Source organism: Stenella coeruleoalba, assembly GCF_951394435.1.
Source record: "Stenella coeruleoalba genome assembly, chromosome: 7".
Taxonomy (NCBI): domain Eukaryota; kingdom Metazoa; phylum Chordata; class Mammalia; order Artiodactyla; family Delphinidae; genus Stenella; species Stenella coeruleoalba.
The window spans coordinates 96,875,497-96,896,372 of record NC_137153.1 but is presented as its reverse complement, the minus strand read 5'-3'; the positions used below and the strand labels follow the sequence as shown (position 1 = coordinate 96,896,372).

General features: G+C 42.1%; 1 protein-coding gene across 12 annotated transcripts in view; it reads right to left on the bottom strand.

Annotated features, from left to right (window-relative positions):
- ZNF462 (zinc finger protein 462) overlaps positions 1–20,876 on the bottom strand; it is a 145,286-nt gene that overhangs the window by 87,590 nt on the left and 36,820 nt on the right. Inside the window, exon 1 of one of the 12 annotated variants that reach the window (XM_079926208.1) lies at positions 16,584–16,847. The exons of 9 other annotated variants lie outside the window; for them this stretch is intronic. The gene's annotated coding sequence lies outside the window, so the exon portion shown is untranslated. Of the gene's footprint in view, positions 1–8,972; positions 9,706–15,904; positions 16,546–16,583; positions 16,848–20,876 lie in introns of those variants that run through there. 2 more of the 12 variants (XM_079926204.1, XM_079926214.1) reach the window with 2 other exon arrangements.

Genomic DNA, 20,876 nt, shown 5'->3' with positions numbered 1-20,876 from the left:
AGAGATTTACCTTCTCCCCTTTCACCCAGCAATTTCTCCTTTTTTTCAATAAACCCTGAACTGTGCACCAGAGTCCCTGTCGGCTAACTCAGCCTCCATATTCCCAGCCACACCAGCTTTTGTGTCTCAGCACCAACCCAAATTGTGTGGAAGAGGTTGCTATCAGCTCTGGATCAAATTACAGCCGTCACCGAGGCCCCACCCCACTTCTCCTTTTCGCACAGCCCATTAGACCTGAACACAAATTTTTCCATAGTGCAGACGACTCCTGCATTTAGAACACTTCACGGCAAAAAGGCAGATCATCCAGTGTGCGCTCCCCATCCCCCCAGCTTAGTCCTTTCATCTCAGCCAAACAAGCCACAGCTCTGCTGAATGTGTTTATCACACTTTCAAGAGATAGGAGCTCCTGCGTCACTGGAGCTCTAAGTCTCACTAAGCTGCCCTAGTCCTCTGAGCTTCAGGAGCGGCCATTTTAGCTCAGAGCCTCCCTTCTGAGCACAACATGGCTTCTCTGGGATGGATGCTGCCAGGCTGCCGGGCCGAGGCAACAGGAGAGGAGCAGCCTGGGCCCCTCCTCTGCCCTCCTCCTCCCAACAAAGGAGGAACTGTTTTCACTCCTTCCCGAAAAAGCAGCACCTCTCTCCTCCTCAAATGTCATTCACCAGGATCTCCGAAGGTTCTTTTATCCCATGCCTGATGGGCTAGTCCGTTCATCCCAGCACAGCCCTGGTTACCGCAGGACGTTCCTGGACCAGACCCTGTTCTCCAGCTGCCTTTGGGGGTGGGCTGGAGGGGGGAACCTCCAGAATGCCTTGGCTTCTTGGGAGTCGTCCTTCCACACACAGAAGACATACCATCCGACTCTGCTTGCCAGATTCCAAAGTCTAATGACCTTTGTTAATCACCAGCCAGTCTGTCTGCATCAGCGGACCCTGCCAACAGGCACACCCTTCAACACAAAGGCTGTAGCTATTCCTTTTAAAAGAGGTTCTCTGAAAGCTCCATTGTGTAGCCGAGAGCAAAACAAAATCTCTTCCCTTCAAAACTTCAAGCCTTTAGAAATAATGCAACAAAAGGCTTTCTGCTGTGTGTCTTTTGGAAAGTTTGAGCCTAGTTCGCACAACATCCACCAAAAAAATGACAGTTCTGCCCAAGGAAAGCAGGGCACCTTTGGCATTAAGTCATCTACCCCGAGATGAAATTCATCTCTCTGCACGGTTCTCTAATATCTTGGTGTCTTCCGAAGCTCTTAGCAAGGAAGGATTCAAACTTCGCTGGATGCAAACAAACCAACGGTCTCCTTGCTCTGCTACAAAGGAGATTAAAGGGTTAGGAGATCAGGAAAAAAAAAAAAAGCCACTGATTTGGAAAAAGAAGAGATGATGAAAGTGATTTCCTAATAGGTTCTAGCTTTAATGTTGTTGCAGACTCTACCTCAAAAATAGCACAGAGCCTTAGAAGAGGTTAATCTCCAGGCTGCCGAGAGAACCAGTGTCTGGTTACCACCGAGTGGCCTTCAACTGGATGTCTGCACTGAGTCCTCAGATGAGGATGTGGCCTCCTCTGAAAGCCATTTTGTCTTTGTGCACACATTGCTCCTGGAGACGCTGACAGAAGGAAACAGAAATTGCCTGCATGGCCTAAACAATCAAAGACACAGAAACTTGACGTGTTTATGAGACTGAGGACGCACACATGGGCGAAAAGTGAGAGGAGGGAGGCGGAGACGGAACAGGGGAGGAGAGAGACAAAGAAAGCTGGACCTGAGGATGACCCATCCATCAGCTCGAGGATGTTTTTGCAGCAGATGGTAATCCTCTGAGAAACCAACAACAAAGATGGGAACAAAGATGAGAAATACTCTCTTGCATATTTGACTGTTTCATCAACCGAGAAAGAACAGCAACCCTAAAAGGCTACACCAGACACTGAGCTGCTACCAAATGACGATTTCAAGTTAAAAGCCTTGATCTCCTATCTATTTACTTTATTTAAAAATTCTACTGCGATAATGAGATTAGCAGTATTTTTTTTTCCCACTGACCAAATCAGCAAAATCAAAAGCCGAAGAGGAAGCTTCTGAACTAACTGAAAGAAATGCTATTTCAAAAGGTCATGAGATGAATCTACAAATCAAACAAGCGTGTCCCCCCCCACACCGGCCCCATCTCCTACTCCCAATGCAATATCTCCAGGCCCCTCAAGGTCAAACAGGCATCGGACGACTAGACTCACAACACCACCCATGATGAGGCCTTGGCAGGCAGATGAAAAATGGATTCGTTCCCAAATAAGCTAGCACCTAATGTGATTAGTCCTCCTAATGTGAAACCTCTAGACGACCATACTAATTGACCATACTAATTATCCACGACTCTGCACTACGGATTGCCACGTGTTGGTCTGTGCAATTTACATGGATAAGTCTAGAGTTTTCAAGAGGTGGGGTTTTGATGGGAAACCCCAAACCCAACTTTCCATATTGGACAAACTCTTGAAGACATATTTAAAGAAAATCCAGAGATCTTGTTAAGGATTGGGAATATACAGCTGAGAAGGGGGAAAGGGAGAGAATGGCCACCAGCTGCTCTTCCTCAATCTTAAAAACACCAATTTTGAACCTATTTTCAAAACAGAAACAGACTCCCCGACATAGGAAACAAACTTATGGTTACCAAAGAGGGAAGGGGGAGGGAGGGATAAATTAGGAGTTTGGGATTAACAGAATCAAACTACTATATATAAAAAAAAGATGGCAAGGTCCTACTGTATAGCACAGGGAACTATGTTCAATATCTTGTAATAAACTATGACGGAAAAGAATCTAAAAAAAGACAGATAAGTAGATCTATATATATAATTGAATCACTTTGCTATACTTCAGAAAGTAACACAGGGAATTAATTCCCTGGCGGTCCAGTGGTTAGGACTCTGCACTTCCACTGCAGGGGGCGCAGGTTCAACCCCTGGTCCGGGAACTTAAGATCCCACATGCCATGCGGTGTGGCCAAAAAATTAAAAAATTAAAAAATAAATTAAAAAAACAGAAAGTAACACAGCGCTGTAAATCAACTACACTTCAACTTAAAAAAACCCACCAATTTTAATTTCTACCGTCTGCCCACCCACTTTCTGTGTTCACAATTTCAGAGACCCATTATGCCTCCATTTTCCTCCTGTGAAGGTGAAAGGGGACAATCCACAGGTTCATCATGTGTCCTCCCCACTCACTGCCCAGACAGGAGGGGAGAAGGGAGGCGCCCTGGGTGTTTGAGGGCACTCCTACAATCCTGCCACCACAACCCTCACCTGGGTCACCTCGGCGAGCACTGTTCTCCAGGATTGCATGGAGCACGAACACGGTCTTCAAGTCAAAATCCCAACTGTCTCCGGGAAGTGTCCAAATGAAAAGGTGCAGGCGTTGCCTGGACCTACCCTGTTCTCTGACTGAAGGACTGCAGACCAGAAATAAAGCTGTGAAGCACCACAGCCACAGGGATTCAAGAGCAACTAATTATAAGCTTCAAAGCCTTTGAGAAATAGAACCAGAAACACCGTAAGATGCTTTTCCTATGTCCACTCCAGAAACCTAGTTTCATTTGTAAGACACTGAACTCCTCCGTTCTCTTGAATCACAATTCTAAGAAAAGGCTTTAGTGAGCACCTATTGTCTGTGCTTTTCTTACTTTCCTTTCCCATGATTGGAAAAACCAGTTATCAGTTAGTGGAATGCATAAACTTCGGCACCGTTCAGCTAGAAAGACAGAAAAATCAGGAACTTAAAGATCATTCTACAAATGTATTTGAGATCGGAAACTGTTGCTATGATGAGGTCAAAGAGCTGCGGGGTGTGTTGGGAAGTTAACATCTCTTATTTCAAGCCCCAGGAACGTGGTTTGGGAGGAAAGAAGAATTTTCATGCTTAGGATGAAAAATGAGGGGAAAAAAAAAATCACTAACTAATCCACTTTTAGCAACAAGACGTGTTGTACATCACTGCTTATCATTTACTCTTGTCATGGTCGAAGTGGGAGTTCTAATTTAAAAATCATTTAAAGCATCTTTCCAAACAGGACTGGATCAAGAAATAGAGGTAGAAATCTCCTTTCAGGAAAAGGAACAGTAGTTACGGAATCACACTTACAAATGCAAATACAGACTGTAGATATGCACACACAGGCATGCATATATATGCAAACACATGTATCATAGGGTGCCTGTCCTCTGCACATACATATATACATACATACGTGTACGTATATATGAAATAACTCATTTTCTTGATTTAATTTGAACTCAGATAGGGGCATGTGCCCTCCAGATTTAACACTTCTGTTAGAACACTTCTGAATAAGTACAAATGACATACATACTCTTCCCATGTTACAGTGATTAAAAAAAAATAAGCCAACAAAATAAACCAACAAAGAACTTCCAACAACAAGATACCTACATTGATCCCACAACATTTGGTACAACTATAGATCCTGGCTCACCATGTGGTGTCTTCAAATGTCCTATCCAATGTTTATACTGTTTGCTACATGATCTAAGCAGTTCTGTGTACTCTTGGCAATTCACCACACTAATGAAAGGTTTAACATATCAGGGAGGATAAATAATTAAGGAATTCAGAAGGGAGACACAGCTGTTCTTCAAAACCAAATTTTCAGAAGAGAAAGGATTAATTTGCAATCACATATGTAACCCCCAAGATGAGACTGAATTTAAATAGTAGCAGAGAAATACCACGCGAGCCTGAGTCCTGCCAATGCCCATGTGTGGCCTCTGTTCCATCTCTGGGACAGAGTCTGAAGCAGGCAATCTGCAGATTAATAACCCCAGTCACCTTGCGGCCAAGGATGCTAGCCTTCAGGTTCTCTTATTTTAGCTTTGTTTTCCTGAATCAAGTTTTCAAGTTTTACAGAGCATGTTGGAGTAATATTTCATAACAGATAACCTCGGGGATCATTATTAAAATGAGATGATCTAATCCAAATGACCAACAAAATATCAGATATGTAAACAAGAGGCCATTCTGGCTGAGTGACCTGTTATGAAAGCAGGTAGTGAGTGTCTAATACAGAAAGAGATAGTACATACCTTCTGGAGAATTCATGCATTCCTTTGCAATGATATAAGGCTAATTGAGGCCAACCGGCCAATAGGCAGCCTGCCAGCTCTCCTGTCCTTAGAAAAGGAAGCGTGTGATTTGAATAAGGAGATAAAAGAGGAGAGAAGGGACTAGAAAAGAAAGGGAGGAAGCAGGGTGGTATCCCAGGAGCTTTAGACTTCATTGTCTGTGAAGGGGAACCTGCAGTTCACCAGATAAGTCCAATTCTGAGAAGCGTCCTGACAATATTCTCCTTGAGAAACAAAACAAAATGAAGACGCCTCCACATGCTAAAATTCTCAAAAGGCAACCATGACAAATGAGATCCCAGCTCATTTTGTTCTTCCAAATGAGCGAAAACCACTCTTAGGGTCGAATGCATTCTCTGAAATGTCATGGGTCCATCAGGAAATTCCTTGGAAACTCTGAAGCCATTCTTGCCCGAGCCTGGAGATCAAGAGGGACCCGATTTCTCTCCTCTAGAGCCAAACCTCACCCCAACGGCAGAGACAGAAAATCGCTGTATTCCTTTGTAGACTCTTCAGCATGCTGGCTGGGTTTCCACAGACACTTTTCACACTACAAGAACTCTCATTATAAAAATTGTAAAATTAAAGGGAAGTTGCAGATATGCTGCTGGGTCTTCATTACAGAACTGATTAAGACGCAGAGTAAGCAGAAGCTGCAGTCAAAGGCATCTTCCATATCGTGAAAGACCAAACCACGCGTTGAGTAGCTCCTCTGTGGGTCTGAAGGCTTCGCTGACCACAGGCCTTGGGCATGTCTTCACAGCCAGATCTGTGCCCGGCACAGAAGGTCTGGCCAACCCCACCACGTCTAAATTCTACAGTTTTAGTGAATGAATCCAGAAACCATTCGAACAACTCACCTTGCTCTCTATTACCTTCTGAGAGGAAAAAAAAAAACAAAAAGCAAAACGAAAGGATCCAGGGCTGGTGAAAGTATAAGAAAGTTTTGCCAGAAGAACCTCTCTTATTTGAGGAAAAGCCCACAAAAGTCCCAATCTAATCCCTCTGAGATTTGTTCTTCGCCTTGTGCTCACGCTGTGCTCAGAAAATTCAGACAAGTCACTTCCTTTAGATGAGAATTGTCCCGAGTCTGCCTATATCTGTGGCACACAAGGCCCTGATGCAGTAACCTTTCCAGTTCAATTTCTTATATTTGACAAAATATAGCCACTCCATGGTTCCTGATCTAACTACCCCCTCAGGCTGAAAGCCCTAAGCAGACTGCTTTCTGGAAAGGTAAACAACGGCTGGGCTTGTGTGAATCAGGAATCATGACCACTGTGAAGTCCTCCTATTCAAGAAGATTGTGATTTTTTTTTTTTCTCCTCTTGGCCTCCACCTATAGCAGAAGGCACTGCCCACTGAGCTCCATTGGTTCTCCTACCCCGTTCCAAGAAAACAGGAAAAACACCCTATGTTCTTATGTATGGAACTGGCAGATACCCAAGAATTAGGAATATTTTATTTTACATGATAGCTAAAGAATTCCTTTTCTCTTGCAGTCTCCAATCTACTCTCAGCAAGTAAGTTTACTCCTAAAAATCACTGCGCCTCAAGAACTTCTTAGCAGAAAGTTAAGACATTTGTCTGCCAACACAACAGTGGGATTTATCACCATGTGAAAACACTACAGTGGCTCAGGTACTTGGCCAAGCCCCACGTTCCATAAATCCTTAATGAAAATCTCACTTTGCCCAACAAACTTAGGTCTTTCAGCTTATTCACTATGGGGCTGCTCAAAAAAAAAAAAAAAAAGACAAGGATCCAGAAATGCCTCTCCAGCAAGTAAAATAATTTATTCCCAGCAGGTGTGATGGCTCCGCCTGCCACCTTCACCTTGAACAAGTCTTTCGAAGCCTTTACTTGGATCATTTCACTAAATGAAGAGATTAGATTATGCCAGTCAACCTTTTGTACAAAGGAGTGTTTTACAAAATTTTCTTCTCGTATTTTGAAAGATTTTTTTCTGACTTAATTCATCTCTCACTTTTTATTATTATTCAGAGACAAATAAATGCCTAGTTTCATCACGGCTGACTCCTCCTCATGCAATTCTGGGCTCAAAGGTTCTATCCTCCAAGGGGCTTTCTCACAACTCCATCTAATATTAGCCCGCCCTCCCCATCCCCATGAAATCGAGCCCCTATCCACAGCTCTGACCATGCTGACTTTCTCTTACCACATGACGCTGCCTTTTAAGTTCCTTCACTGTTGCTATGATACCTGTTTGTTTGTGCTCCATCTCCCTCTGCTAGAACACAGGCACCCTGATAGCAAGCCCACACCTGTCTATTTACACTGGTATCTTCAGCACTGGGGACAGTTCACACAATGGGTACTCAGCAAATGTGCTGAATGAATGAACAAATGAATGAATGAAGCAGAGCTTGTGAGTGATAAGATTCCAATCAAACATAAAAAGATTGGTTATGAGAGTTAGACTCTTCTACTAACCTTATGTTGTCACAGAGCAGTGGTCCCAACCAGGGGCAATCTTACCCCCACAGACCCCAGCCCAGGGATATCTGGAGACACTTTTGGTTCTCACAACTGGGTGGGGGCGGGGGGAGCGGTGCTACTGGTATCTAATGCTGCTGAACATCCTACGACGCACAGGAAAACCCCCATAAGGAAGAAGGATCTGGTCCAAAATGACAAGAGTGTGGAGGATGGAAACCCTGTCACAAGTGGTCTCTAGGTATTTTCAGTCTCTGCCTATAAGCCACCTGCCTTTATAAGCCTTTCATGTGGTCCTGGCTGGGGAATCTCAGGACTAGATGATCAGCAAGTTCTCTTCCAGCTCAAAGATTCTATGGTTCCATGGTTCAAAATGATCTTAGTAGCCTTCCTGTCCTTTGACATCATGAGATTTTTAGTTTTATTTTTCTGATTTGGGTATTTTACTATAAACTTTTCAAGAAAAATCCAAGATTAAGGAATATAACTGGTCCATCTGTCCTTAGTGATAAGCCCCTTGCACTGATGATGACCCTGTGGGCTCTGTGGGTAAGGGATCCACATCATTAAAAATGGTCAAGTCCTACAGTTAGCACGTGGCCTCCAACTAAAATTTCTATGAAAAACGTCATGCACATTTTCTCCTCGCCAACATACAAAATTATCTTCTCTCAAAGTGACGGGGCCCCAGGCTACTCAAAATCACTCTTCAAAGGATGAGTACCGTGTTCCTTTTGGTTCTTACATCCCCAGGGCCCAGCAGGGGTCTGGCCCTGACAAGATCTGTGGGATGAATGAGTGTGCGCATGCCTGCTTTCCAGGAGAAAATTAACCAGTGGTACCAACCCAAAGTAAACATATAGGAACCTAAGCAATTCCAGAGAGGCTCCATGACCAGAAAAACAAAACAAAACTTAGCACTATATCCCACTGCTCCCACTCAGCTCATAAAGTTCATGAAGCCACATCACAGCACTTGGCTGACTCCTGGGATATTAGGAATTCCACGTCCCCACCTGTCCTTGATACGTGAGGAAGTGGCCACCTTGCTTTTCCTCACCATCCAAGCGGAAGGTACTCTGGCAGCATCATTCTACCCACATATTTATAACACTGCTAAGCTCCCCTAAACTGATGTGACACTTGGAATCATCACCTGGGGCTACACTTGAGACTATCTGGTTGCCTTCCCTCCACAAAAAAACCTTTCAATTCTTGTTTGCAAAGATTCTGGAAAGGCTGAGGAACAATTCTCCCCGATAGCTCAAAACTGTATAAACCTTTTCAGTAGAGGAAAGTATAAAGAAATTAGGTAGGAACAGAGTTCTCTCTCCTTGGCTTCCCTAAAAAATATTGAAACAATAAATTACCTGTGCCTTCTTTAACTCAAACAGAAGACTTCACTCCTAAAAGTTAACTATCTGTAAGCTCATTAGTGCCCACTAGAGAGGAGATCTCAAAGACCATGTCGTCCAATGGGGCCCAATATCTTCATTTTTCAGTTAGTGAAACCGAAGGTCTCAGGAAAAATAACCTGCCCAAGGCTTCTGGAACATACTCTCTGAAGCAGGAAAAAAAAATCTGTTGAATTCCATAATTAGAGAAAGGAAATCGGCAGTAAAAACACTCTATAAATGTTATTCAGTTCATTAGTAGTTATTCACACTTGAAGTCCACGCCCCATGTATTCTCACAAACAAGAGTCTTTCTTCACTGAGGAGGCAGATTCCAGAATAACCCCCAGTGTCCCCTCCTCTGCTCAGAATTCTATACTCAGGAGGTTAACTGAAAGGGTGCAAACTCCATCATCTGCAGTCTGGCTGTTCAAAGATCTTCTTAGGCACGCAGGCAGTGTGCTCCTGCTTCAGAAACACATGTGGGAGACTGAAAGTTGCTGACAAAGGTATACACAGAAGAACGAGATCCATAACACCGAATCGTCTTTCCTCAGAATCCACCCTCATGGAATCAGAACAAGGTTATGTAGTAGCTTTATACCCACCAAATCTACCCCATGAGAAGCTTCGTCTTGTTTCTTATGGAAAATGTGCTCTGCCAACAAAGTGGCTGAAGAGGCTGGCTGAATGAGCCTTAGGGGTGTCTGGAAACATCAGGGTCAGTTCATTTAAAATGAACCTGTCTCCTTGTGGCACAGCCAGTCAGTGGCTCAGACCAATAATTTCAGAATACTGTGGACACCAGATTCCATTTCAAATTACACGTCATATCCTGAAACCAACCACAACTTAGAATATGTCACCACGTTTACTAATACATTTATATTATACTATATTATATATTTATCCCTTATTTATCTATATTCCTAGTAGATATCTACATCCATTTGTTGGATATGAAAAACTAAATGCATCCGAAAGGCCAGTAATCATCTTTAACTTTTTAAATATTCCCCCCATATGGGTCTCTTAGGAAAGAGTCTCTTACCATAATGAAAAGAATGACTCAGAGGGCTTCCCTGGTGGCGCAGCGCTTAAGAATCCACCTGCCAGTGCAGGGGACATGGGTTCGAGCCCTGGTCCGGGAAGATCCCACATGCCGTGGAGCAACTAAGCCCGTGCGCCACAACTACTGAGCCTGCGCTCTAGAGCCCGTGAGCCACAACTACTCAGCCCACATGCCGCAACTACTGAAGCCTGCGAGCCTAGAGCCCGCGCTCCGCAACAAGAGAAGCCACCACACCGCACGAAGAGTAGCCCCCGCTCACCGCAACTAGAAAAAGCCCGCGTGCAACAATAAAGACCCAACAGAGCCAAAAATAAATTAAATAAATAAGTTTTTTTTAAAAAAAAAGAATGACTTAGAAATCAGGAGGATGCTGAGATCTCCATGTTTGTCCACGTTTTCCTCAGTGTAGAATACTTTTACCTACGTTTTGAAGATCCACATAATTCCCATCCTTTAAGAAAATGATTCTCAAAGAGAGATCCCTAGACCAGCAGCACCGGCCAAGAATTCATTAGGAATGCAATTTCTCAGGTTCCGCTCCAGACTCTGTGAATCAGAAACCCTGGGGGTAGGGCCCCGCACGCAATCTGTATTTTAACAAGCCCTCAAGGGGATCCTCATGCTCACTCCAGTTTTAAGATCAAGCTCAAATCTTCCCTCTAGTCCCTGAGACCAGCAGCTGGAATGCTGAGTTCCCTTCTCCATCGCACTGGGAGCCCTACTTATAAGCCCTGTTGATTGAATGAATACGATAATAGCTATGCAGTCTTTAAAGAGCCTAGGAGAAGACTAATGTTTGCAAATATTTCACTTATTTAACAATTAATGGGAAAATACTAAGTTGCAGAACCCAGCATCAGAAGCTAATAAGAGCACACCCTTAAAAGACAGAGTTAATATCTGTGAAAGAATGAATACTGTGGCCAAGACAATGCTGATACTGATATTCATCTCCCTTAATAATTTAAGAACGGTTCATGACATGGTGTCCTTGATATTTCTAAAGTGGGATGTGGCAATACACAAAGGAAAGAAGTGGAGTATTTTATACAGAAAATACTAAGAGTTGGGTAAATCCTCAGGACCCAAGCCTCTTGTATGACAGAAGGCTTTCATAATAAAACAAAATCTTATTAGAAAACATTCAAACTTGGAGTGGTTATTTGATTACCACACTAAAGCTGCAGTGCTGAGTTAAACCCACTGTAAGGATCAACGTCTGAAAACACAGAAGTGTTTGGAAATCCCTCAGAACACGGATATGTGCTTTAAGCTAACCAAGGGACTTCCAGAAAAAATGGTGGCTAATTGTCTCAAACTGCAAACGAAGTCTTGGGTGAAGGAAAAGAAAGAGGAAAATATAAACAAAGAAAAAAAAAACTGGTCACACCAAACCAGTAGATCTATGGAACCCTCAAATCTAAAGCAGGACTTAAAACTTAGAATCACAGAGTTCAGAGATAAGATTCATCAACTGTGTCCTACCTAGGCATCTAACCAGGACCCTTGCAGATTGCTGAAGGCTACAGAAGAAAGGCAGTCCATCCACACCCAAACTCAGGTTCTGAAAGCAGAATTAAGCAGGATTTAAGGAGGAGATTTAGAGAGATATCATCCTCACTACCTGGGGGCCAAGAGAAAGTTCTGAAAGTCATGTCCTAACTGAAGATGAGTAAGTTAGAAAAAGTGAACTGAGGCCAAAAAAAGTGACAGAAAGAAACATGGCATGGAAAAGACCAATGAACAATATATTTTGAAAGAACAGGGCACAGAAGAATATTATATACAACAATTAACAGAGATACTATAAAAGAAGAGATCAAAGATAAGATGATAAGACATCAGCATGAGATAAAAGAGATGCTGGCAGTTGAAGAAAGAAACTGACAACAAAAATAATTATCACTGCAGAACCGATAAATATATTAAAGTAATAAGAGGTAAAATCCACAAACCAGAATCAAAGTTGATGATGCGGAAAACAGTCTTCAAAAAAACTGCACAAAATGCAGAGGAAAAGGACAAGTAGATGAAAGCAAGTAGAGAACATGACAGGTAAGAGAGTTTGAAAACAGAGATCCAACATACAGATAAAAGGTATTCTCGAGTAGACAGTAAAACAAAACAGGGCAAAACAAAATATGCTCAAATCTGTGATGGAAAATAACTTCCCCGAAATAAAGGAATATCTGATGTTCCAGGGAAAAGTAACAGAATCATCAAAATTGAGACATCTCGGTAAAGGTACAGTTTCCAAGGATAAACACTGATGACTACAAAATCAAGATATTTAAAAATTAGTCAATTGCAGGGGGGGAAAGTCAGACAGCCACAAACTTCTTCCCAGTAACATTCAATGATAAAGAAGAGTGAACGGATGTCTACAGAGGCTTGAGAAAGAGACAGCAAGATGGGAGTATTCATTTCCCAACTGAATTCACAACCATGTATAAAAGTAATAACACATTTTCCAATCAGCACAGTCAGGGAATGCTGCACTTACTGACTCTTCTTCAAAATCTATTCAGTGATGTAATATATCCAACCAAGAGAAAGTTCAAAATCGAGATCTCAAGAATGGGGAATTTAGAGGTAAAGAGAGGATGTGAACACAGAATCCACTTACATTTAGAACAAAGATTGATCAATTTATAATAATTACAAAACAAAATTACAATCCCTTAAAGGGAACAATTATAATACAATACATTATTCCATATAATAATAAAATTATATAGAATTGGGAAAATCCTCAAGCATAACAACAAAAATAAAGAGGTGGGAGGGATGGATTGGGAGTTGGGATTAGCAGATGTAAACCATTATATATAGAATACATAACTAACAAGGTCCTACTGTATAGCACAGAGAACTGTATTCAATACCTTGCAATAAGCCATCATGGAAAAGAATATCAAAAAGACTGCATATATATGTATAATGGAATCACTGTACAGCAGAAATTAACACCACATTGTCAATCAACTATACTTCAATAAATACATTTTATAAAATGAACAAGTTAAAAAGAAAGAGGTGGGGGTGGTTGGCATTAGAGGATAAATGTAAGTGGAAGAAAATTCTCAACTCTCACAGAAGGACAAATATGAATACTTGATAGTATTCTTTCTGAAGTTACTAAATAGAGGTATTAAAGCTAAAATTTTAATTAGTAATAAAAAGACTAGTTTTTAATCTTTTTTTTGATCAAACACAGCCCACGTAGTGAAAAACAGAGAACAAAGGAAAAGTGTATAGACATATACAAGTACGTGCAAAAAATTAATTAGTCAAGTGTATATGTTAAATCAATAAACTACTATGGAAAATATTCCCAGACTAGATTCAAAAATGAACTCTAATTGCACTTTGTCTACAAGAGATACACCGTAAAATGACACAAAATCTTTAAAGTAATAATATGGTAAAAGTATATCAAGAAAAGTGGGGATCTTGATAAATTTTACTCATGGTTAATTCAAGATAAAAAAGCCTGTAAGCTTATCTTTAAATTTTTGCAAAAGCAAAAATAGAAAATTTCCACAAATGTAAAGGAAAATAAATTATATTTTGAAAAGTTTTAATGATGAACATTTAGGGAATTCCCTGGATGTCCAGTGGTTAGGACCCTGAGCTTCCACTGCAGGGGGCCCAGGTTCAGTTCCTGGTCGGGGAACTAAGAACCCGCACGCCGCAAGGCACGGCCAAAATAAATAAATAAATAAAGATGAACATTTAATAATGTAAAAACTTACAATCCACAATGAAGACTGATCGTGACTATTTATGCCCCCCCCCACAGCACCAATTGGAGAAAGAAAAGAAAAAAAAAGGCAATACAAGAAGAGATAGACATAAGTATTTAATATGTTAAATGGAAAAAGGCAACTAAGGATAGAAATAACAGAATTAAGAGACACATTTCAAATTCTGTATCCTGGAAACAGGAAGCACATTTTCATTTCAAGCAAGTATGAGACATTTACAAAGATTTTCAAATGCCCATGGAGGTTTACAAGCATCTCTAACGCCAGAATTAAGAGATTATAAACTACAAATAGAAAAAAGTAGTCTATCATTTCTACTTACACAGCAGCATATCTAGAGGAAAAAGGAAAACAAAATCTTCCAACACTTGGAATTTTTTTTTAACATTATTCTAAACAAGTTCGGATAAACAGAAAGACTCAACTACAGAATGTGACTTTAAAAATCTTATGTATGCAAAATGTGGAATTTAGCAAAAGCTGTACTTAGAGGAAATTTCATAGCTCTATGAAAATTATAAACAAGAAATAGTAATACTTCTTATAAATCAAGAAATAATACTAAATGAATGAAACATCTAACTCAATGAAAAGAAAAAGGAGGAAAAGACGAAGAAAGAATTTTATTACGATCGAAAATCGGGACTCAAAAAATCAAAAAACAATAAAACTGCCTGAGGAACCACTTATTTTTTGAAAATGTAATTCTATGTAAAATTAAATAAAAACCACTATCTAGCCTAACAAGAAAATAGAGAGGAGGAAGGCAAAACACAAATATAACTAAGAAGCAGAAAATATCCATGGATGTAAAGGAAAATAAAATTTTAAAATTACTTTGTACAACTCATAGTTATATTTGTAAACCTAAACGTCATACATAGATGATTGTCTAGAAACACATATACTACCAAAATTAATCCAAGAAAAGGAGCCAACCCAACCAGAGAAGAGACTTCAAAAATTCAGTATATCAGAATGCTTTTTAAATTGGTCCAAAGTCTGAAGTGTAAGACTTTCACCAGTATATTTCCAAACACATTATAGTGTAGCACATATATCAAAGCTTACGCCCCAAACAATAAATAGTAATACAAAAATAATAAAAGCAGACCAATGCACTTAAATATTGAGGCAAAAATTCACAATAAAATCCAGGTGCACATTAAAGGAATATCACTCCATGATGAAGTGGGGTTCACTGCAGGAAGGCAGTATTTCAGTACCAGAAAATTTAGGGAATTCCCTGGTGGTCCAGTGGTTAGGACTCTGCACTTTCTTTCACTGCCGAGGGCCCAGGTTCAATCCCTGGTCAAGGAACTAAGAAAGATCCCGCAAGCCACATGGAGCGGCCAAAAAAAAAAAAAAAAAAAAAAAAAAACTGAAAAGAAAGATGGGCTTCCCTGGTGGCGCAGTGGTTGAGAGTCCGCCTGCCGATGCAGGGGACACAGGTTCGTGCCCCGGTTCGGGAAGATCCCACATGCCACGGAGCGGCTGGGCCCGTGAGCCATGGCCGCTAAGCCTGCACGTCTGGAGCCTGTGCTCCGCAACGGGAGAGGCCACAGCAGTGCGAGGCCTGCGTACGGCAAAAAAAAAAAAAAGAAAGAAAAGAAAATCTGTATTCTACTACATTAGGAAGTCAAAGGAGAAAAAAATGATTTGATAACACAGAGAGGCTAGACAGCATTTGATTAAATTCCAGAACCATTTCTAATAAAAATGTTTTAACTATATATATATATATATATATATATAAATCAGCAGCATGCTTAACACATTATAAAAATTCAAATCAAAAACCGGACAAGGGTCATCACTATTACTTAGTACTGCAGAAATCCTAGCCCATGTATTTGTACAAGAAAATAAAGAGAAATAACAATTTGAAAAGAGTCTCTAAACTTTATAAGGTAATTCACCTGGGTGTGGGCCCAGGTGAACAACACTTTCACTTTCTACTTAATGATTTAAAATTTTTTAACAAGACGTTATTACTTTAACTTTAAAACAACCATCAAATGTAAAGCACTGGAGTGATACGGCACGGTATTGTTATCAGTGGTTTGCACCTCCGTTCACCAAGTATGTTGACTCTCCTGCCAGCCCTGGCGTTCCATTTTCTACCCAATTTAAGACTCTTTAATGACTCCTTAAGGCAATAGCCTCAGATGATCTCTATGCAGTGATTTTAGGAACTCCAGCCTTAAGGTCAGGAAGATAATTTTTTTTTTTTTTTTTTTTTTGTGGTACGCGGGCCTCTCACTGTTGTGGCCTCGCCCCTTGCGGAGCACAGGCTCCGGACGCGCAGGCGCAGGCCCAACGACCATGGCTCACGGGCCCAACCGCTCCGCGGCACGTGGGATCTTCCCGGACCGTGGCACGAACCTGTGTCCCCTGCATTGGCAGGCGGACTCTCAACCACTGCGCCACCAGGGAAGCCCAGGAAGATAATTTTTAACTGATTTTATCTGCATATAATCGTCTCAAGCAACACAAGCTGCTCCACCCATGCATTGAAAAGTCTTTTAGTTCTGTGGAAAAAAAGCTTTACTCTATCTCCTCCTCAAAGGAATTCAAGCAAGGAGGAAAACTGTGAGAATGACCTCCTGAAATAATTAAATTAAGAAGCCCGACCCAATGTCTTTCCCTCATAACCATCTGGAAAAATCTCAACCTTGGATCCGTGTAAATCAGTGTTCTCCCTACTCTGAGATTGGTATCCCTGCAAATTCACGGTTTCAAACTTACCCAGTAGTCTGATGTTTACCTGTCTTCCATTCTTCACCGTGTCTAACTGAGAAGAGGAAGAGGTTTCCATCTTCTGTCTGCCTTTCCCTTCCTCAACCCTGCGGGTACCCATCCTTTCCCTCTTCTCTTGCCACAATGGAAGGCGTGCTCCACTCCCTTTTAGCGGAGACCTGGGCTCCTGATCAATGCTCTCCTGCCTCACCTGGGAGCCCACATGGCCTGCATTTTCAATTTCGCTCTACCAGCTAAATCATTCCCATCTTAAACTCTCCTATCCAGGAAGAACTCCCCAGCCCCCGCCCACCCCGCCCAACGCGCACACGCACACGTACACGTGCACGCACACGCACACGTACACGTGCGCGCGCACGCACACACCATGTCCCTCTGATCTATCTTCTCCCCTGGAAAAACAATATAGGTACAGTCAAAGCCACCTAGGGTTGAATCCCTACTCTATGCCTTATGAGCTATATGAATTCTTGACATATTTAAATTCTCCAAATCTCTATTTCCTCAGCCATACAAAGAAATCCACATTTCATAGGGTTGCTGGGTGGTATAATCTGGATAATGAACATACAGCATTTGACATTGTAGGAAGCCTTAACCATAACTGCCATAATTACCATTAATTCCCCCTCTTCACAGACAAGCTGCTTTCATGCTCCTTACTTCTCCCTCAGTCCTCTACATCTGGCATTTGTAACTACCATTTGGCTAAAACAAACACACCATGGTCAGGAACGACGTTCTTCGGACCAATGAAAGAATACTTTTTCTCCTTATTTAACTTAACCATAACTTTTGCACCATTCTCCACCACAGCCCACTTTTTCCTTGAAATAACTCTCTTCCCTGGATACCTATGATTCTCTCCACCAGAACCACCAATCTGCATTCATCCTTCACTCTGACTTTACACCAGGGTTTCTCAACCTCAGCACCACTGACATCGGGGCCAGATGTTTGTTGTGGGAGGGCTGTCCCGGGCCCTGTAGGATGCTTGGCAGCACGCCCGGCCTGTGCCCAACAGAATCCAGTAGCATCTCCCTCCCTCATCATCCCCTGTAGCAACCACCAAAGTGTTTCCGCCGCTCTCACTGGAGACACTGGGGGCAGAATCACCCGCAGCTGAGAACCACTTTCTCCAGAAAACCCTGTCCGGCACTCCAGGGCTGGGTTGAGACCCTTCCTAGGTGCTCCTCAAGCTCCCAAGCATTTTCCACACAGCACTGTCTGCCTAATTGCCTGTCTCCTCACACTGCAGTGTGAGTTCCCCGGCACCAGGGTCTGTGTTTGGTTCGACCTCAGCCCCAGCCAGTGTCTGGAACCTACATATTCTTCTTCCTCCCGCTGAAAACAAATTTGTTATGACATACTTTAATAGATTTTCAAGGTAAAAAAACCCCAAGCACACAATGTAAACTTTGATTGTAACATGCATCCTTTTTGAGAAATGTACATATGTAGGGGAAAGTGGGTCTCGGTAGCTAGGAAATAAGGAATCAGGCTGAGCCAATGGGCTGCATGTTTGTGCATATATGTATCTGTGTGCCCGGCAGCGGTGGGGGGGAATGTTGATGTAGGAGCTAAGGATCAGAATTAGAGAAACGCGCGCTTCCCTGGTGGCGCAGTGGTTGAGAGTCCGCCTGCCGAAGCAGGGGACACGGGTTCGTGCCCAGGTCCGGGAAGATCCCACATGCCGCGGAGCGGCTGGGCCCGTGAGCCATGGCCGCTGAGCCTGCGCGTCCGGAGCCTGGGCTCCGCAACGGGAGAGGCCACAACAGTGAGAGGCCCGCGTACCGCAAAAAAAAAAAAAAAAAAAAAAAAAAAAAAAGAATTAGAGAAACGCTTTAGCTTCAGTACCCCATGGCCATGAGTTAGGGGCCTGGCTTGTGGCTGGAGGCTACTCTAAGGTAGATCAGCAGGACCCTTCTGCTGGCCTATTTCCCTCTGTATTCTCAAGCTTAAATCATCTCCTTCCTAATCTCAATGCTGCCCTTGTCTTAAGACTTTCTGGTTGATTTGGAGATTTTGGAACTTAATGATATGTTTCTACCTGCATCCTCCCTCTCTCACATCCTTGTGCACGTTACTATGCGCCTTATACTGTCCCTGCCTCTGGCAATGAAATTTCAGACAAAGAAGAGTGTCCTTACAAAATACCATTTTCACTCATAAAACATTGCTGTATTCCAGGAGGCTGGTGTATTGGAGGGATGAGAAATGTCGGGATTGAAAAGAACTGGTCTCCAAAAAGTTTATTTCTATGGAATTACTCAAAAAATATAAGTCCTTGAAGACCCACATATTAAAGAGAAATGAGGTCATTGATGGCCAAGGTTGAGCACAGCATAGGCAAAGCTCTCTTGTCTCCAAAGCTAAGAACCCCAGGCATTCAGCTCCTTCGCCTGCATCACAAAACCTGTGCTTCTCCTTAAGGAATTCTTGGGGGAAGTGTTCCTTAACAGGCATAAATAAGTGAAAAGGGAGCTGCACATGTAAAGCAATTATACTCCAATAAAGATGTTAAAAAAAAAAAAGGCTGCACAACAGAATTCATGGTCTGTTGCTAGTTAAATAATAATGGTCATAATAATAATAATATTATACAAATATAGGAAAACAATAAGAAAATATATTCCCCAAACCCTCCACGGTGAAGTTTTCTCTGGGGGTGGAGTTAAAAGAACTTTCACTTTCCCTGAATTCCAACTTCTATAATGTCTGTATATTTGTTATTAGTATGTTGGTTTTACGAGCTGGAAATGATTTTTAAACGTTTGAGTGTTTTCAGAGAAATAAGTAAACAAGCTAAACAGTCTCCCTTAAAAAAAAATCCCCAGGTCCAACAAGTCAGCCCACATTTTAGGGAACGTGTGGGTGCGTGATCACTTTGGTGTGTAAATACTTAATATGTGTCCACATAATAATGTGGGCACGCTAACAAAAGCGGCACAGCCAAGACTGACCACAGAACACGAACTGCCTATTAGCAAATGCACCAGGTGTCAACGCTTTGCTAGTTTTCTCCACGAACTTCAGACAGGAGCAGTTGTGTCCCATACAATTTGAGAAAGCAAGGTTCAGCTGGAACACACATTTGAACACAAACTTTAATCAATCCATCAGTGGACCCCATTGACTGACCATTCCATTTAATGTTCATGAAGCCCAAGGAAGACAAAGACTGTCCTCCAGGGACTGCACCATTTATCTTATACCTCAAAAGAGGTACATCTTAAATGTCCCTCCAGGAAATATTAGAAGCAACATAATCCATTACGCCCCTGGAGATACATGGGACACCAGTCATGACCACCTCATCCCACAGCTGAGATAAGGTGGGAAATCTGAGACTTAATGAGGTAAAGTCTGGCTTAGAAGTATCCTGTCATTGCAAAGGCCATTACATCACATATCTAGACGAGTGAAAAGGGAGTCACTGACCTGGAGCTCTCTGCCCTCATTTAAAAGAAAAATCATTTTCAACTGAGTCCAACACACATATTTATTGACCAGCTACCATGTGCCAACACCATCCATTTATTGAACACCTGAGTGCCTACTAGGTAGCTGGTGTGGTTCTAGACCTGGTCAAAAAAAAAATAAAAATAAAACGGAAAGAAACACAGGGGCGGACAAAAGGCAGGTATAAGGCATGCTCTTTCTCGTGGAAGTTAAAACATAGCTGGGACAAGACTAACAGAAAAAAAAATTAGAGACTGAAGAATTATAAACACTTTATAATGAAGCGTGGATTGTTACGGTACAGTTTCCAAGTACAAAGATGATGAGAACAGCTGGGAAAGCAAAGGACATGGTGGGTCTGTGGGTCTGATAATGAATGTTCTTGAAAGCTAGGCAGCCAGCTGGGTCAGTGGAACTAGCCTAGGTTTGAGCAAAGAAAGATAATAGGATCTCACCCTAGCAGTTAGGATCTAGCTTTATTGCCTACCACCTAACCTCAGGCAAGATACAGAACTGCTTCCTCACCTGTATAATGGGACTAAAAATATCCATCTCATAGGGATGAAATAAGATAACATCGATGGAGCCTCAAATGTCAGATGCCTTCCTCCCTCCCTCCCTCCCTCCCTCCCTTCACTGGGAGAGCAACAGGGAACTCTTATCATCCTTAATCAGGGGAATGTGATATAATGAAAGCTGTGTCCTCTCAAGATTATTCTGGCAGCACTATGAAGGACTTCTGGGGGTGGGAGGAGGGGAGGAAGGGGGTGGGGCAGATACAAGCTGCTCAAGCAGCTGCTGAGATGGTCCAGGGATGAG